The 16,967-nt window shown below is 40.9% G+C and overlaps 1 protein-coding gene across 1 annotated transcript in view; it reads left to right on the plus strand.

The window, feature by feature from the left end:
• The first annotated feature begins 5,900 nt into the window (after positions 1-5,900).
• The window catches only part of KIAA1217 (KIAA1217 ortholog), a 362,749-nt gene continuing 351,682 nt past the window's right edge, over positions 5,901-16,967 (plus strand). Inside the window, exon 1 of the mRNA XM_054058353.1 lies at positions 5,901-6,011. The gene's annotated coding sequence lies outside the window, so the exon portion shown is untranslated. The remainder of the gene's footprint in view (positions 6,012-16,967) is intronic.

The raw sequence follows: 16,967 nt of genomic DNA on the forward strand, positions 1-16,967 counted from the left end.
TTTGTTTTTCTTCTTTAGGCAGCCAACATGTTGGCATCTAAACCCAAAGATTATACCACTAAGGTCAGCCCCTGCAATATGTCTACGAAAGGCAGCCCCACACACTCAGACTCATAAGGGTGCTTGACTAGATGGCACCATTTGAAAAAATAAAGTCTCATATGCCTGCAATAAAATATTAATTCAAAATTTTGCATTAGCTGTTCTTATTTCCTTGTGTGCAGCATACTTTCATACAATTCTGGTATGTTTGAATAACTCTACAGACCTAAGAGGGAAAACATGCTTCTAAAAACTTCTTGCTAATGGGATATTGAACTTACAAGTCGGTCATCTTAAAACCACTGAGTTACAGCAATTTCCTGTTTACTAAAAACACTGTTTACTTTTTTTCCAAATGTCTTTATCTTCCTCTTAGATTTTCCATCTTAGCCTGTTCACCTGCAAAAATAAATAAATAAATACAATTATCTGTTGTGGCCAAAACCTGGGTCTGCAACAGCTGTCTCTGGGAAGCCTGTAGAACATTTCTGTGGTACCAGCACTCAGGTACATCATCACTATTTAATTTAGGAGCTTTCAACGTTCCACCAAAAAAATTTGAGTGTTCAACATATTCCTCTTTTACTCTTTTCCTCTCAGTTAATTTTATGAACTTCCACTGAAGCCAGCAGCAGAATGGCTCACTTAGCTGGGAAGAGAATTGAGAGTATTTGGGTTGCCTTCCCATTAATGCTGTTGTGTCACTGTTAATTTCTATTGTATTGAAATGGTTATGATTTTTGGTATTTTAATGTAATTTCAGTGGACACAGTCCAGTACAGAGTTCAAACCTCTTTTTTTATGTGAGCTTTTATTTTCTAGTGTGTTCTTCACTACATTTTATTCAAAGCTAGATGAGTTCAAGGTCATTGTGTTCTTGTAGCACCAGAAACAGAGCCTTCTTCAGCAATGCGTAGAAAAGACACAAGTAAATTAAACTGTAAAGTAAGTGAAACTGAATTGCTAGGAAGGGTAGAAAAATGTCCTTTCCCCACTTCAGTGCCAAAATGGGCAGAGGAGTCAATTGATTCTCTATAATGTCTTAAACAAACCCAAGTGTAATGCTTGGGGTAGGGAGAAGGCAAAAGGAAGCTTTCAGCTATTTGAGGGATCCAAAACTTCCAATTAGTGTTGAAAGAAAAAAATTAATTAGGGGATTTTTCCAGCAGAAGCAGAGAAAAATGCACACACCCACATCGGAGATGATGACTGGCACTAGAGTTGGAGGTTGTCCCCTGACCTTCCAGCCTGGATTCCACCAGTGTCTGCTCAGCTGATATGTAACACTCCTCATTTACAAACCCAGATCTGGGCATTCACAATAGGCCTGACTTTGTGTTTTCCAGCATTTCACAGAGCTGCCCTGGAAAGTGTTGGTGCTCCAGAGAAAACGGTAGCTCAGGGAATCGTAATCCTAGGAAATGCTGCTGCACTGGAGATGACTTAGCTGAATTCTACCTGTCTTTTTCTGGATATGAACTCTCAAGCAGTCGATTTTCATAGGAATTCAATTATTTTTGAGACCTCTCTCTTGCTTTAAAACACTGTTGAAATGTACAGGGTGCTCTGCCACATCTATTACAAAACCCTGTGATAGTCTATGATAAACATAAATGTTTTATGTGTATTTTCTTAATTTCTCTAAAAAACTCTCTTTCCTCTGCTGCTTGGTGTTTCAAGGAGGATTATGTGCTCCAAGACAAGGGCAAATGTTGCCAGAATGAGACCATGTCTTGCAGTATTTCTTTCTTTTTAAATGCAGAAAGTTCTGAAGGACAGTTTTTCTGCAGAGTTCCCTGCTTGCAGATTCAGGAAAACAGATAATAAAGTCCAAAGATCATTCCACAAAAAAAAAAAAAAAAAAAAAACCCCAAAAAAGAAAACAAATTAAGAAAAAGAAAAAAATTAATACTATAGCCACAGAAAATGTAAAAGTCTAAATGAATTCCTCATTGACGTGGATGCCAGTTTGTGCTGCAAAGGGGATGAATTTGGCTCAGAAGCTGAACTGCAAGTTTGCAGCTTCCCCAGGGGTTTGGTTCTGTTGCAGTGACTCTGTGCTGCTGCAAACAGCGCTTTCCGGGAGCTGCATCTTCCCTAAGTAATTCTGCAGCAGTGCAATCCTATATTTAATCAATTCAGGTACGTTGAAATACTTCATTGCCCAGCATGAACGTCACTGCACAGACACTGGGATCAAGTGAATGCGTATTTGGTCCTTGTTCATAAAAGTTATATATTCCTTTGTAGAGGAACAGAGGGTAGGGAGCAGATGAAAGAAAGAATGAAAATACTGTATTAGAATTTTCCTCCCTTTTGTAAGGGGATAAAACTTTGGGGAAGTTTAAACATAAGAATAACTTAAAGCAACCTCATGTTTTTCTCAGAAAGACAACAGAGCAATAAAATCAATGAATGCAGAAGTTTTATGGATATCACACCTACAAAAATGTCCTTCTTTTCTCACTGTGTGATTGGGAATGAGAACTTTCTCATAAATGGGATGCTTAGTGAAGCACAACACATCCTCACAAGAACCCTGTCACAATACCAAATATTTTTAGGAAAGTAAATTATCATCTTAGGATGCAATATCTCCAGCTTACTCAATATTTTGCTTACTGCTTTCCACTTGTGAATATCTGCATATCAGTACCTGCTGTTTCTGACCGTCACAGAAGCTATAACAGCCAGCAGATATCAGATAATTAAATTTACATGCAGAAAATGTTGAAAAGGGATTCCTTTTGCAAAATCCCACTGAATGAAGAAGTTGGTACTTTTAGCATCTCTATGACCCTTGTTCCGCCTGAAGGAAAAATTATTGTTTAGTTCAGTGGGAGTATATGAAATATTAGTACTTGTCTGCAGATAGAAATGCAGTATTTTAATGTAAAGTTGTGTGAACAGTGGGCATGTACTTTCTAAGGTCATGTTACATTGATTAAAAATGGGTTTGGATTAATCCCAGACAAGAATTTCTTCAGTGCAGTTTCCATTGGCGAAAATAAGTTGTTGCAAGTTCATGTTTACAAGGCTTTGGGCTGTAAACTGCTTGTTAGGCCAGGAGTGGGTCTTGGTCCTCTACCACACCTGATGGATATCACCGGGATTTTCCTATAAGATGAAGTAATTTTCCGTGTACAGATCACTGTGTAGGACTGGGACATTCAGTACCCCCATCAAGCAGGGCTCGGGGAACATCCTGTGAGACGGCAGGAGACCTTGACTCTGCCACTGTCGGTAAAAGCAGAAATCACTCAGGACCTCAGTGGGTGCTGTGAAGCAGCATCTCCACAACAGGACCACTTCATGCAGAACACGGCAGTGTACAGATGAGCACTTGCAGGGTAGAATCTTCCTTTCAGACCCTCACAGCTTCCTTTTTTGTTTTTCTTTCTGGAGAGAAATTATACAGATTTGGTCTCAGCTGGACTGAATAGCTCCCTTTGAAAATGCTGAGGTGGATAATTTCAGCTGGTTTTCAAAGAAACCATCTGAAACATTGCTAAATGCAAAGGCATTTTTTTTTCAGTTTATTATAATGATATTGTTAATATTATGAGTGCATCCATTACAAAAGTTTCCTTTAAGGTTACCCCAGTTCAGAGTAATCATCATCCTGTTAGCTATATAAAAGCACAATCTGCTGCAGGAACTTATGGACCAAGAGGAATTACAAGTGATGACAGTAAACAAGTCCTTAGGATTACTTGAAGTGAAAAATTCAAAACTGGAAAAATGTAGCTAGCATTATTGTAGGTATAATATTTTACATAAAGGCATATAGGGCATAGATGTTCTTATTTTATTTCTGGTGTGTAGAGTCAAATGTCATTCAAAAAATATTCCTTTCACAAGTATCTTCAGTGGAGGGGCAATAATTTGTAGTAACGCTTGGGAAACCCAATCTGAATTAATTAATTTTGCAATTTGGTAATAAATGGGCAGATTTAGGAAGAAAGAGCAAAACTCTACTGAAATTGCCTGGCTTCACGACAGCAGCATGAAACTGCATTGAGCATCTTTTGCTGCTAGTGCTTAGCGCAGTTGAGAAGAACAACCAAACCTCAATAAATGAATGCACCATAACAACAAACACTTTTACAAAAAACACTGTTTTACCTTTCACCTCTCCATGCCTTTTTTTTTCTCCTGCCATCTCTTGCCTGTCTTATCTGCTTTGTCTGGAGTGCAAACCTTCAAGATGGGCAGTTTCTCTCTGTATGGTCAGTTGAAAGCCCAGCCAAAATGCAGCTGAGCTGCACGCCTGTGCATTGCTATAACAAATATACAAGTTCTATCTCTTAACACAGGTGTAAGTGCAGTGTACCCTACTTAGCAAAACCAATGTTCCAGTAACAAGGTCTCCCTCTAAAGAATCTGTTCTAATATCTCAGAGAGATGGGCAAACTGCCAATTAATTATTTACTTATATTGGCAAGCATTAAGTTTGGAAGAATATGCATAAATGATGTTTTGATGCAGCTCTAACTCATGTTTAAGTGGTATTACTCAACTTCATGGCTGCTGGGTTTTCCCCCAGCACTTCATGCAGACAAAGCTGTATCCTTCATGACAGAAAGGTCAAGCTCAAACTGTCCAGTTTCCAGACAGAAGTGTCAGCTGGTTGGGAACAGGAGGTGCAGAAAAGCAGAAACCAAAATGGTGTTACTAGCTAATTCCATTTTAGAGATCACCTGCGAAATAAAACCAGCACTCTGTCAAATTAAGCCAAGGCAAGCTTATGCCTTTGTGATCAGGGTTTTTCATTGCTTTCTGTCTTGATCTTTCTCACTCTGATAAGCAAGATTTACATAGATGCCAACAGTTGCAGGATGTATTGCAAGCTTGGGGAGCCTCTCGGTGTTGTAAGCCATTTGGCATCAAGAATCATTTTTGTAAGGAAGAAAAACAAAAACAAAAAAAGAGATTAATCTTGTACATTTCATTCCTAACCATTTTTCCTGTCTTGAGAGACACCCATTCCCCTTTTCCTCACACATAAACAATTGCAGAAAGTTCCTACAATTTCTTATCTTTTAGAGGGATTTGACAGTTGACCGCATCCTAGATTTGCTTCTTATTTCAGGGCTTCCTGTGCATTTATGTTCTCGCTTAAGATATTTTTCACAGCTCTATTAGAGCATGAAGGCCCAGTTTGGCCAAACGGAGCTGATAATGTGATGCTCCTTCAGAAGAAGATGGTCCTCTCCTTGCAGATGGATATGTTCTTATGGAAACCACCCAAAACAGCAAGCATTTGGCTGCCCTCAAAAAGGAAGGAGGAGGGTTTCAGGTGTTGGGGCACCCGCTGATGCTCTGATGGTGAATCTCTCCACCTGAGCAGGGCGGGAGACCCCTTCCTCGGCACAGAGCCAGCCGGGGCAGTACAGGAGCAAGTTAAAATAATGCAGGTGTAGGGCTGGTTTTGGAGTCAGAGGAGCAACACGAATAGAAGTGCCCTGCTCAGCTCGATGCAGCTATTAGGATGCATAATAAATATTTATAGCCCCTCACCGGGGAGGTGATTGACAGCACGGGGCAAATCCCTCCCCAGCAACCGCAGGAAGGCTCCCGCGGGGCAGGCGAGCGCGCAGCTGCCTCCGCACCCGCGAAAGGACTTGAGACGGTCCCCGGCACCCCGGAGGTCCTTTCTCGCTCCGCAGGGCCTGCGGACACCCCCGGGGCAGGGCTCACCTCGTCCCCCGGCGGGACGAGGGGCTGCGCGGGGAGCGCAGGGCGCTGCCGCAGTGACTGCGGTCCCGCGGAGAGCTGCGGAGCAGCCCGCCCCGCCGCAGCCGGGCCGCCTGCAGGTGAACTGAAAGTCGTCGGAGAGAGGGAGGAGGAGGAGGAGGAGAAGGAGGAGGAGGAGGAGGCGCGCAGCCCGCCCTGCGCGCTGCAGCCGGCGGAGCCTCCGCGCCGCCCCCGGCTCTCCGCGGCCGCTGCCGGCGCTCTGCTCCACCCGAGTGAGTGGTACCCAAAGTTTGCTTTTCCCGGGGAGGGGGTGACCTTGGGGTGGGGCTGAGCGGGGCGGGGGTCGGTGGGGCTGCGACACCCTCAATTTCCCCTGAGGCTGCCTTTGCCGCCCGGGACCCTCCGAACTTGGGGAGGCGAAGGGCAGCGCGGGAGGAGGCGCGCGGGGGTGCGGAGGCGCCGGCAGCCCCGGGACAGCGAGCAGGGCGCGCCGGGGGGGGCTGGGGCTGCTGCCCCGCTGCATCCTCGGGCTGTCCCCGAGCCTGCCGCTGCCTCCGGCTGGAGAGTAAACTTATAAATATGTCAAACTTACGAGTTACTTATTGGTAAGCGTGGAGTACCGCAAAAATGGCTTTACCCTCAAAGAAAAATACGAAGAGAGGGGTGTATGTTGCGTGTGCTGACTGTAGTCAGACTCTATCCACAACAGAGTTACCGTGCTTTTTGGAGGAGAAAAAAAAAATCCATTAAAGCTTTGCAATTTGAGTCAGAAGCTTTTCCTTTGATGAAAGCACGGCTCTCCAGACATCTCAAGTGCAGGGTCCTTCGGCCTCCACTCGCTGTCCGGCTTGCAGGAACTGCGTGAGAGTGAAAGATGCTCAGGGGGGTGCTTTTGTGTGTGTCTTTGCCCATGTGTTTGCCCTGAGGTATGATCTGCTGTCAGCCAACTTTTTCTGCTGCTTCTGGAGTTAATGCAGCAGTGTTGTTAACTTCAAGAACAGCAAAATTTGGCTTGTCCCTGTTCGGCAAAGTTCAGCCCCTGCGTGCGGTGTTGGTGGGCATGGTGGTACAAGCTTCTCGGAATAGTTAAATGTAATGTTTAGTGCTTTATTTTTGTGCTGCTTTTAAAAATCAGTCGTTGTTAATTCACTTTAATTTTTTTTTCTTTCTCTGTCCTGACACCTTCAAAATACATGTTTGGAGCTCTGCAGATGAGCATTGTGTACTACTGGAGAAATCGCCAGCTGATCATTTGCGTGTTTTTGGTTACTCAGAAAGGCTACATGGACAGTAGCTTCTTTTTTTTTTTCTATTGTGAAAGCACAGTTAGACTATTAGAGAAAGTATTGCATAATATCAAAGATTAAGATGTAAACTTTAACATGCTTTCTGCAAGGTAGAGATGAAAATCAAAGCCACGTTTATTTATTTATTTATTCTGACCTTGTGAACTGTGCAAAGCAAAGTGCAGTGAGTATGCAGTGTGTAGAAGTCTGTACCATCTAGCTCTCTAAGAATGACGTCTTTATACAGAGACAAGCTAGAAGACATCTGACTAGATGTAATGGCTTTTTTTTTTCTTTCGTAACTGTATGTTTACCAAGAAATATAACCTAATCTCAAATTCCTTTGATAACACCCAAGCTAATTGCATATTATGTTCTATGTGCACGGCTTGTCGTCTTGTATGTACAGTGAATGTGCCATCTGCAGTGTTAATAGTGCACAACTCTTTCTGCAGCCAGAAACTAGCTCTTACTTTGTACTGTGTGTACCAGGAGCTCTGATTGATGTGCAAAGGCTCAAAGATTTTATATGATGTCATAGTTCAGGCTTGTGGTTTTTAGAGAACCTTTATTCACAGATCACTGCAAAATTAGAGGAAGAGATTTAGTACTAAGTATTTTCAGTGCTTCTGTGCTGGGATCTACATACTGTTTTTTCCTATACAACAAATGAATTATACTAAAACTGTTTTAACAATTTGCTACAGTTTAGACTTCCTATGTTTTCTAAAGCTTTCAGTGTACAACAATAAAACTGCCATTGGAGAAAACTACTGCATTTAGAGACTTTTTTTTTTTTTTTCTGGAATATGCTTCCTCTCCCTCCATAAAAGCATTGCCTTTGTATTCCTATTCATCATGAGGTTTGTGGGGTGGGTTGTTTTTTTTTTTTTGTTTGCTTGGTTGTTTTTTTTTTTTTAAAAAAAAAGATAGATGTTCTGAATAGCTAACTTGCTGTCTACCTACTTTCACTATCTGAAATAGCAATCTCCTATTTATTGCTTTGTGATAAATTACTGTGCTGTTACTCCATGTGCGTAGCTTTTGGTTTAGGCAATAGGAAGAGGTAGGAGAAGATAGCTTGCCTTTTTTTTTCCCCTGACACATTCCTAAGGAAACCAGTATTCTGATATGGCAGAATTGTGTCTTGAGAGAATAAATTGATTTCCTTTCATTGAAGGTTAAAGCTTGGCAGCTCTCTAATGTGGAGTCTTGTGTAACAGCTGCTGTCCGGACAGTGGTTTTGCTGGGGCGAAGATGATGTCTAAGCTGCTGTTGGTAATAGTTTGGATTTTGTAAGGCTGCTCTTAGTTGAACAGCTCTGTTATGTTTGACATTTTTGCTGTGACCTCTTGCTGTAAGCAAAAGGAGAGACAGTTAATGATTTTGATGCTTGTCTTTCACTCGGAGTTGAAAATGAAGATGTTTAGTTCTAGTTCCCCTTCTAATTCTCAGCAATGGCTGAATTTTTTCTTTTTTGATATTTTGTTTCATCTCTGTGACAACTGGGATTTTTACATACACATAGAAAATTTATCCATGTACTGAGAACTGAAGCTCTTAGAAGTTCTTTTGTAGATACTTGAGTCTTAAATACAAGACTTACTTAATTTTATAATCGTTATCTTGATTAATCAGTTAGTGTATACGGAGGACTATTAGAAGTTAGCTTACAAGTGGTGAAGAAAGTAATGAGGAAGAAGTAGACGATGGGTGGCAAATATGGGACTAAGTAAAAGGACAATGTAATGAAGCAAGGGACGTAAAGCAAGCTGAGAGGGAGGGAACTGGAGGATAACTGGGAAAATGGGGTGGAACTAATGTTAACTGGCAGGGAAAGAGGGAAAATGTGGACTTTCTTTTTCTTTTTAACCCATCACTTATATTGAATTGTAATGAGTTGACAATCGGATGGAGGATGAAAGGTTATTTTTACTTACCATTCCTTATGCTGATCCTGCATTTGGCACTTGTGGTGGGCAGCAGCTCAAGCCTGGAGAGAGGACTTGTACTGCAGACCAATCTTAGTTATCTTAGTCCAGTTCTGGTAACTGATTAATTAATTTTGTGCACTGCCTTGGTCCTGGGGGTCTTCTGCTGAAGCAGAGCACGTGACTGGTATAGAATTGTAGAATGGTTTGGGTTGGAAGGGACCCTAAAGATCACCTAGTTCCAACCCCCCTGCCATGGGCAGGGACGCGTCCTACTAGATCAGGCTGGATGTATGGTATCTGTACCTGTTTGTGCCCTGATAATGGTACTGAAACGGGCAACTTGAGCATTCAAGTGTTGATTGCTGGTAACTGCTTTCCCTCATAAATAGCCTGGCTGGCATGTAAATTGCTGACCTGGGGTGAAGGCCTTTCCAGTCCATTGCAATTATTTGGGCCTTTGGGGCTCTTCCAGAACAGTGCTTTCCAGCCAGCCAGGCCTCACTGATTCTTTAATTCTGAAAAAAAATAAGTTGCTTTTCCTCGAATGTGTTGCGCTGTGGTGCAAAGGGATATTCTTCTGTTGTACCAGACATCTAAATCCATCCGACTGAAAATGGTGAGGTCATTGGTCTTGATCCAGTGAAGTCTCGCACATAATGCTTGACATTAAGTTTTTCTATAAGTCTCTCTAGGTTTGTATTCGTAGACTTGGATCCGCTGAGAACTTGTAGCTTATAGCCACCTTTTTTTTTTTTTTTTCTATAAACACAGTTGAATAAGTAGTGTTTCTTCCATTTTCCATTTAATATAAGCTGGAATTGGCTATATTCTTGAATGCCTCAGAATTCATTAAATAATGGAACAGTAGTTTTCCAAGCCACCATGAAATGAAGTAACTCCAAACATGCATACAAAAATCAAGGAAAACGCTGAAATGTTTGCTGCCAGATCTCGGAGTAATAATGTTAGTTGTGCCAGTGCGGTGGGTTATGCTGGGACAAAAACTAGGATTTGTGGCGGGAACAGAATGCATTGGGACAGTGCAGTGGTCCCTCCAGAAATAAACCTTGATGGTAAAGGTTTTCCTTTTTTGATTAAGGGGACATTAAAAAGACCAGTCATTATCCCTTTTGCTCCAGTTCCCTTGATTGGAGGAAGGGGAACAAAACATCCTTTAGCTCCCTGTTGCAGATTTCTTAGGGAAACCCTTCACTGAGTCACTGGAGTGTCTCCAAATCTCTGGAGTTTGAGTATTTGCAATTTAATGGTAAGTCTGTAAAATCTTGCAAGCCATGGATGTCTTGTTTGGTTTTTTTTATACAGTGTGTTTCTTACCATATAGTGTGGTGGTGGGTTCCCTGCCCTTGCATCTCTTTTCTAGTATTCTGCATTTTTACTGTAGGCTCTGAACTGACCCAGCTGATGCTGGTGTGTGCTCTCTCTCTCTGTTCCTGTGTCTGGATATACAGTTCAAACTGACCTCTCCCTAGCTGGATTCCCAAGTGTCAGAGGAGATTTTCTGGGAAACAAAAAATGATGTATTATTTACTAATTTGGACTACGTGATGTGTTCATAGTATTTCAAAAACGTTACATACTGCGAAATGCATTGGTGAATGACTAATGTTGCTACCTAATGCTGTAGTTTCCTTAGAATTCATTGAAATTATATTGAGTAAATCCAGTTTTATTGCATAAATCCATTCTTGCAGCATAACTTGCGTATAATGTACAGCATAATATGCAAGACTACTTATAATTAGGCATTTACTAATTGTTTTAGAAACTAATTGTGTATAGCTTTTCAAGCTAGGAAAGTTATTAGATGTGAAATGTAGCAGTATTAAGTTTTTCTCATAATTGGCATGCTATTTCCTGTTTAAATCAACTTTTTTTGCAGTATTGTGTAAAACAGAATAATATAAGACCCCCTACAAGCATGTCAGAATTCAGCATTGCGATGCTGTTGGATATTGGGGTGCCAGTTGGGAAAAGCTCCAGGATTCTCCTGGGGTCACACAGAACGTGGACTCTCAAGACTGTTAAGACTAAGTATCAATTTACTAAAGATAAGTCCTACCTTGGAAACTGCATCTGTCTGGCATAAGTCTAAATTCTGCAATTGGGAAATATTTTCTATCCTTTATGGCTATGATTTTGTATGGAGGCTACTTGGAAATTTTTGCTGGAAAAAAATTTGTAGAATTATTTGTCTTCATTTTGAAATCCATAAGGATGGATTATACATAGTTGTTACTTAGTCGTAGAGTATGCAGTTAATACTTTGGCTGAACATGTATTATGCATTTAGTGAGGAAATGCTTTCTATTGTAACATTTAGTCCAATAAAGCGTATTTTAGTATAGATACCCTCTTTTAACATAATTGAAACGTGGTGCTAGTACTTACACATCTTTAGTTTAAAGACTGATGGAATAGTTGTAGTATGATACTGATTATCAGCAAAGCAAAATTAAAGAGAAGCACAAAGTAGTCATGTATTATTTTTTTTACCTCATCCAGTCTCATTTCTAGCAGTCTCGTATGTGGTGGTATAGTCATTATAAAGACTTTAATTGGCTAAGAGCTTGCCAGCTTGCATTTGCCAACTATGCTGAAATCCTGGCCAAACTTTTCAAGAGCATGTAGTTATCTGCAGTTGGCTGAGAACAGTGGATATAAATAGATGATATGGTGCTGAATTACAATTGATTATTGAAATTCAGCTAGTATGTCACAGATAGCCTTAAAAAGGCAACATCGTTTCCCTAATATGGGGCTTTAAATGAATGCAGTCTCTTTTTTTATTTGGCAAATTTAATGTTTATCACAAAATCATAGAATCTAGCTCATAGTTTCATGACTCTCTGCAAACAAAAATCTTTCTCAGCTTTTGAAGAAAAGAGTTGTGGTCTACAGTCTGGTTGGTTTCCAGTAGGAACAGTTCATTATTTTTATTAGAGACAAAAGTTGGATGAAAACAATGTATTTAATACATAAATTGCTTTTCAAATATCTTGCTCCAGAAATCATATTGGAGAACAGTGGTATCTTGCTGACATGCTTGTCAAAATTATTTGCATTATGTCCTCTTAATAACAAAGAATGTTTTTGGCCAGTTGGAACTTTAAAAATGATAAAATATAAAGTCTTATTCATGGAATCAATTTTTACTAATCTGTGTTTAATTTCATAATGGTAGCTTCCAGAGGCTAGAATAGCATCAAGGTCCAGTTGCGTGACACGCTGTGGCATGTATCTTAAGAACTTATGGGATAAATCAGGCTGAAAGGAACCTCAGAGGAACTCTAGATCACAGCAGCTGTGCTATCAGACCAAGTTGCGCAGGGCTTGATTCAGTCATGTCTTGAAAAACTCAAAGGACAGAGCCTGCGCAACCTCTCAGGGCAACCTGTGCTGCTGTTTGACTCTCCTCACAGTGAAAATAGCTTTATGGGTTATGATTTTCTCTAACCTGTATGTTTGATGTGTGCTTCTGTGTTATATCTTGCCTTAATTGTTTATGTTGCCTAAGGGGAGGTTTTGCAGTTTGATTTTAGAAAAGGGTCAGTTTCCTGACTTAGGTGTTTCACCTATGTGCTTTGGCAGTTTCTTTTGCATGCAGAGAAGTTGGGTGTCTCAGAACCCAAGCTAAAACCGACTTCCTGGGCAGGAGGTGTGAAGAGTGAGAGTGTGGATCATGTTTGATATCCTGTCCTCATGGAGTTTAGGTACCTGAGACAATGCCAAGTATTGGGTGTTCTTGAAGCTTCATAACTTTGTGATGTGCAGCTAGAAAACCCAACATTTAGTTTTTTGCTTACCTCTGCTCCTTTGAAGCTTGACACCTCGTTCTGAATAGTTCAGGTCATTGTAGGTCAAACACAGGCCAGGTTAGTTGGAAGCTCTTTCAGTAATATTGCAAGTTAGCTTGTATGCTGCTGCCATCAAACTAGCAGTTCTTCTGTAGTAGGTGTCACTTAAGTGCCAATTTAAGGAATTACTACTCTTCAGCCCCTAGTGAGCACTTACAGCATCACTTGGCATGAAAGTGGAAAGACATTTGGCAATTCCTCTGCCTAGGTAGGTTTAACCTTGCATACCCTGTTCCTACTACCTTAAGTTGCTGAGGGCTTTTTATGTGTCTTCTGTTGAAACTTTGCAGCTGAATGAACAAACCTCAACATTCATAAGGACAGGAAAGCATAAAGCTGTTTGCTTTATTTTAGTGTGGTGGCAATGATGAGAAAACGGACCAATGAGTGCTAAAGCCACTGAGCCAGAGGTCACTGTCTGCAGATGCAGTCTCTTGGGCTTTATCCCTGTTACTGTGAAGTTTCTAGCTGTTGCTGTGTTCACTAACGGTATTAAGGATGGATACATCAGCTGTCAGTATGCTAATAAGCATCATTAATGATACTCAAAGCAGGTAAATGACACAGCTGTTGAAAAGGCAGGGGTTGCATGCAGCCTGAAGTCTGAGCTCCTCTTTAAGCTCTAGTGAATGGAGCTCGGTGAGGGAAAACTTGAGGGCTAAAACTTGGAGGCAGATGAGTCTAAGTGTGAGAGATTGTTCCTTTTTGATGTTTCCTATAATGTTAACAGAGGACTAGAGTACACTGCAATTGTTTAACTGCAGTGGTATTGTTTGGTCTCCAACAACCTATGACTGTTTATTTCTGATGTTATTACTGAAGTTGCAATGTGTCACCTAAAAGTTACTAAATGATGCAGTGAGCACATTAAATCTATTTTAACTTTGGTTTAACTTTAAAAGTGTATCCCTAACGTATGAGAAATGTTTTTTTCTGTGTCTACCTGTCAAAGGTCGCTTGGTTACTCATAGGTGCGGATTTACTGACAGGTCAATTTTAATTTTTTTTAAACTAGTTTCAAGGTGCTGTCTCACTTATACTAAATGTCGAAAATTTTCTGTTTAAACCGAATGTCTCCATGGGTAGCTATTAAGATCCTATTAGTGTATTTTTCTGATTTCATAATGCAAGTCTTGTAACCAATTCTTTTATGGGTTTTGCTTTATGGTCTCTGGCACAGAGCTTGGTCTCTGGATTGCTCAATAAAGACCAGACCTCTGAACGCTTTATATCATTCACAATAAATTAGATCATTCACTAGCATCCAGCACAGCAATTCAGTGTTTTAAATTTCTTTACCTATGAAGGAACAAATCTTACTGGTGTTTGTGGGAGGACTGGGAAGAGAACCGGCACGCATCTGGGAGGGCGAGGTTAAATGGAAGTAGAGGCATGAGATCCGCGGCACAGGGAGGAGTTCAGCACCCGCTGTCCCTCCTTGAACTCGGGATTCGTGTGCTTAAGGCAAAGGAGGGGAGGAGCCGGCTGGGCTGCCGCTGGAGCGAGTCCTCCTCGGCCCCGGGAGGGAGCGCAGCGGCTCCGCGCCGGGGATGCTCTGCCCTGGGCTGGGCGGACAAGGCGGGGTTTGTGCTTGACGGTGGCTTAGCTCTCTTATTTGCGAGGCCTTGTTTCTCAAGGCTCTGGGATCAATGCTACTTTATGTATCCAACAGCGTTGTAAAGGTTATGAAGGGCGTTGTGAGCGGGGCAAGAACAAGAGCCTCTTTCTCAGGCAGGCTGCCGGCGTGCAGTGCCTTCTGGAGTTGCTGGCAGCTTTTGACCAATGATAAAGTTTTACTTTTCCTCACTAGCTTTATTTTTATGGCTGGCATTTTAAAAATTCAGAACAAATAACTGTAAAGGGCACCAAGTAAGCTGAAAATTATTGAGACACAAAGATGTGAAGTACAGCGATGTAAATACTTATAACACAAATCTCGTTTGTCCTTTCCCTTCCTCGGTGAATTATGCTAGTCGGAGACAATCCTGAATGGCGTTCTGTTGCCAACTCCCCCAAAGGGAACCCCCGTTTTTGCACATTTAACTTGTCTTGCTCTGTTATGCAAGAGGAATTCAGTGAAGGTATTCTTTATCCCAAAGAATTTTGAAGAATAGCAGAGACCTAAATTATATGAATTTATAATAGCTTTATAGCTTACCTGGTTGACAATACCAGTTCTTTTCTTGACTAGATTTCTGATTTCAAGGCACCATGGCTAAAGGCAGATGTTATCCTGCACAGTTGCTAGGGGTGTTGGGCCCCTTGGCTTACACCTGAAATGATGTCGATGATGCAGAGCTGCGTAAGGAACATTTGGATGCTTTTATGTATCCAAAATGGAAGCTCTTGTGTTTTACAGGAGCATTCCATTCATTTCAAGCCAAAAGTATGTTAAGAGCTACTTTTGTTTACAAAAGCACACATCATTGCTGAAGAGACTTGGAAGGATTTCAGATCTGCTTGTACTCTTGCATTAGGTTGGTGGTTTCTGGTATTTCTGTTTCTCTGCCTTCTATCCATTGCTGTTTTTGTTTCTGCATTTCCCCATCATGTTGCCCCTCGTTGTCCCAGGAAAAGTCCTTAAGCCTTCCCACATAGGTACTCTGTATTTTGCTCTGTAGATGCAGGCATCGTCTCTGCTTTGGCCCGTGGATAGGAGGGGAAATGTACTGTTCTTCCCAGGTTACCCTGTGTTATACAGTTCAATGAGTTACACTCTATATAGTTTATTGTGGCATAACTGCCTCCCCAGCAGAATTTCTTTCTCTTGGGGCAGCTGTCGGACCTTGCCCCTTGTGTGAATTCTCATGTGTCAGGAAAGGGAAAGCCAAAAGGGGAAAACACTTTTTTTCACACAGGCACTTGCCTCCCCAACATGTGGTGGTGGTGGTGAGAGGTCTTCTCTGAGTCCCAAATGTTAAAACAAAAGTCTGCAGCCCACCCAGACCAAAGCCCTGTTCCAGTGCTGGGGAAGAGCAGCGTGGGAGGCGATGTCTGGGATGCACAGGGGGTTTGGTTAGTAACCCAGCTCTACTAGCTGCTACTTCCATGCCTGGCTGCCATGGTGAAACCCTTGCCTCTTTCAGAGCTTTGTATGGAAGTTGGTGGTGTTCCCTTCTGGGAGCCTTAATCTGAGTTTTAAAAAAAGGTGTGGGCTAAGGGGGCAAGAGTGAAAAGCAAAATGTGTGAGAGCATCGCTGTAAGAGAATAGGGCAACTCATGTTTTCTGAGGTGCACAAGGAAGCTTAAACATTTAGAATTTAACTTCATTTGATTATTTCTTTATTTACCATTAAATTAGTTTTCAGTTATTCTTGTTGTTAATCTCCCATCTTTACTTTCTACACCATTTAGGAACACATATTGTGCTGCCTGGTCACAGGGAAGGGAGCATCAAGAGAAGGAGCTGGCTCCTCCCTCTTCTTAAAAACAAAATTCTGAAATATGCTAATGTTATTAGTAGCTTGCAAAATTCTTAATTTTTAAATAGCTGGATTTCTATTTCTTTTGCTTTTTCTGGATATACTGAAGTCCCAAAGTCTTTAGAACATGTTAGTATCCAAATTCTCTCATTTTAAATGAATTTTCTGTTTCCTATCCATCTGCTTGTTGGCTGTATCAGGAAGTTCTATTATCTAAGCACCTATGAAGTTATTAGGAACTCTGCCTTCTATCAAAAGACTGGTGTATCACGTAGGAGAAACGTGTTAAAAAAAACCCCGAAATAAAACCCAAATAAACAAAAAACAAGCTCTCAATAAAAGTGAAATCCAGTTGATAAATATTTGAAAGAGAAAAAATGCTTCGAGACGTCAAATAAGTTTGGAGCTGAGTGTCTTAAAGGGCAGTTAGACACACAAGGTAATATCACAAGATAATAGAAGCATATTTTATAAATTGAATTATGTAGCTATTTTTTTTTTCCAAATAAGTAGTTTAATTTCAAAAATTATAGTGGTGATTCAGAATTTAGCTAAATTTCATTGTGAAGTTTATAATTTGTAGTCTTGAAGCTGCAGCACAAAGAGCCAGGTCATGTGAGAATTTGAATTGTTTTTTAAGAAATAATAATAATAATAAATTAAAAATGTAATAAAATTAAAAAAAATGATGATAATAATAATTAAAAAAAT

This window comes from Cuculus canorus, chromosome 2, assembly GCF_017976375.1.
Source record: "Cuculus canorus isolate bCucCan1 chromosome 2, bCucCan1.pri, whole genome shotgun sequence".
NCBI classification, from domain to species: domain Eukaryota; kingdom Metazoa; phylum Chordata; class Aves; order Cuculiformes; family Cuculidae; genus Cuculus; species Cuculus canorus.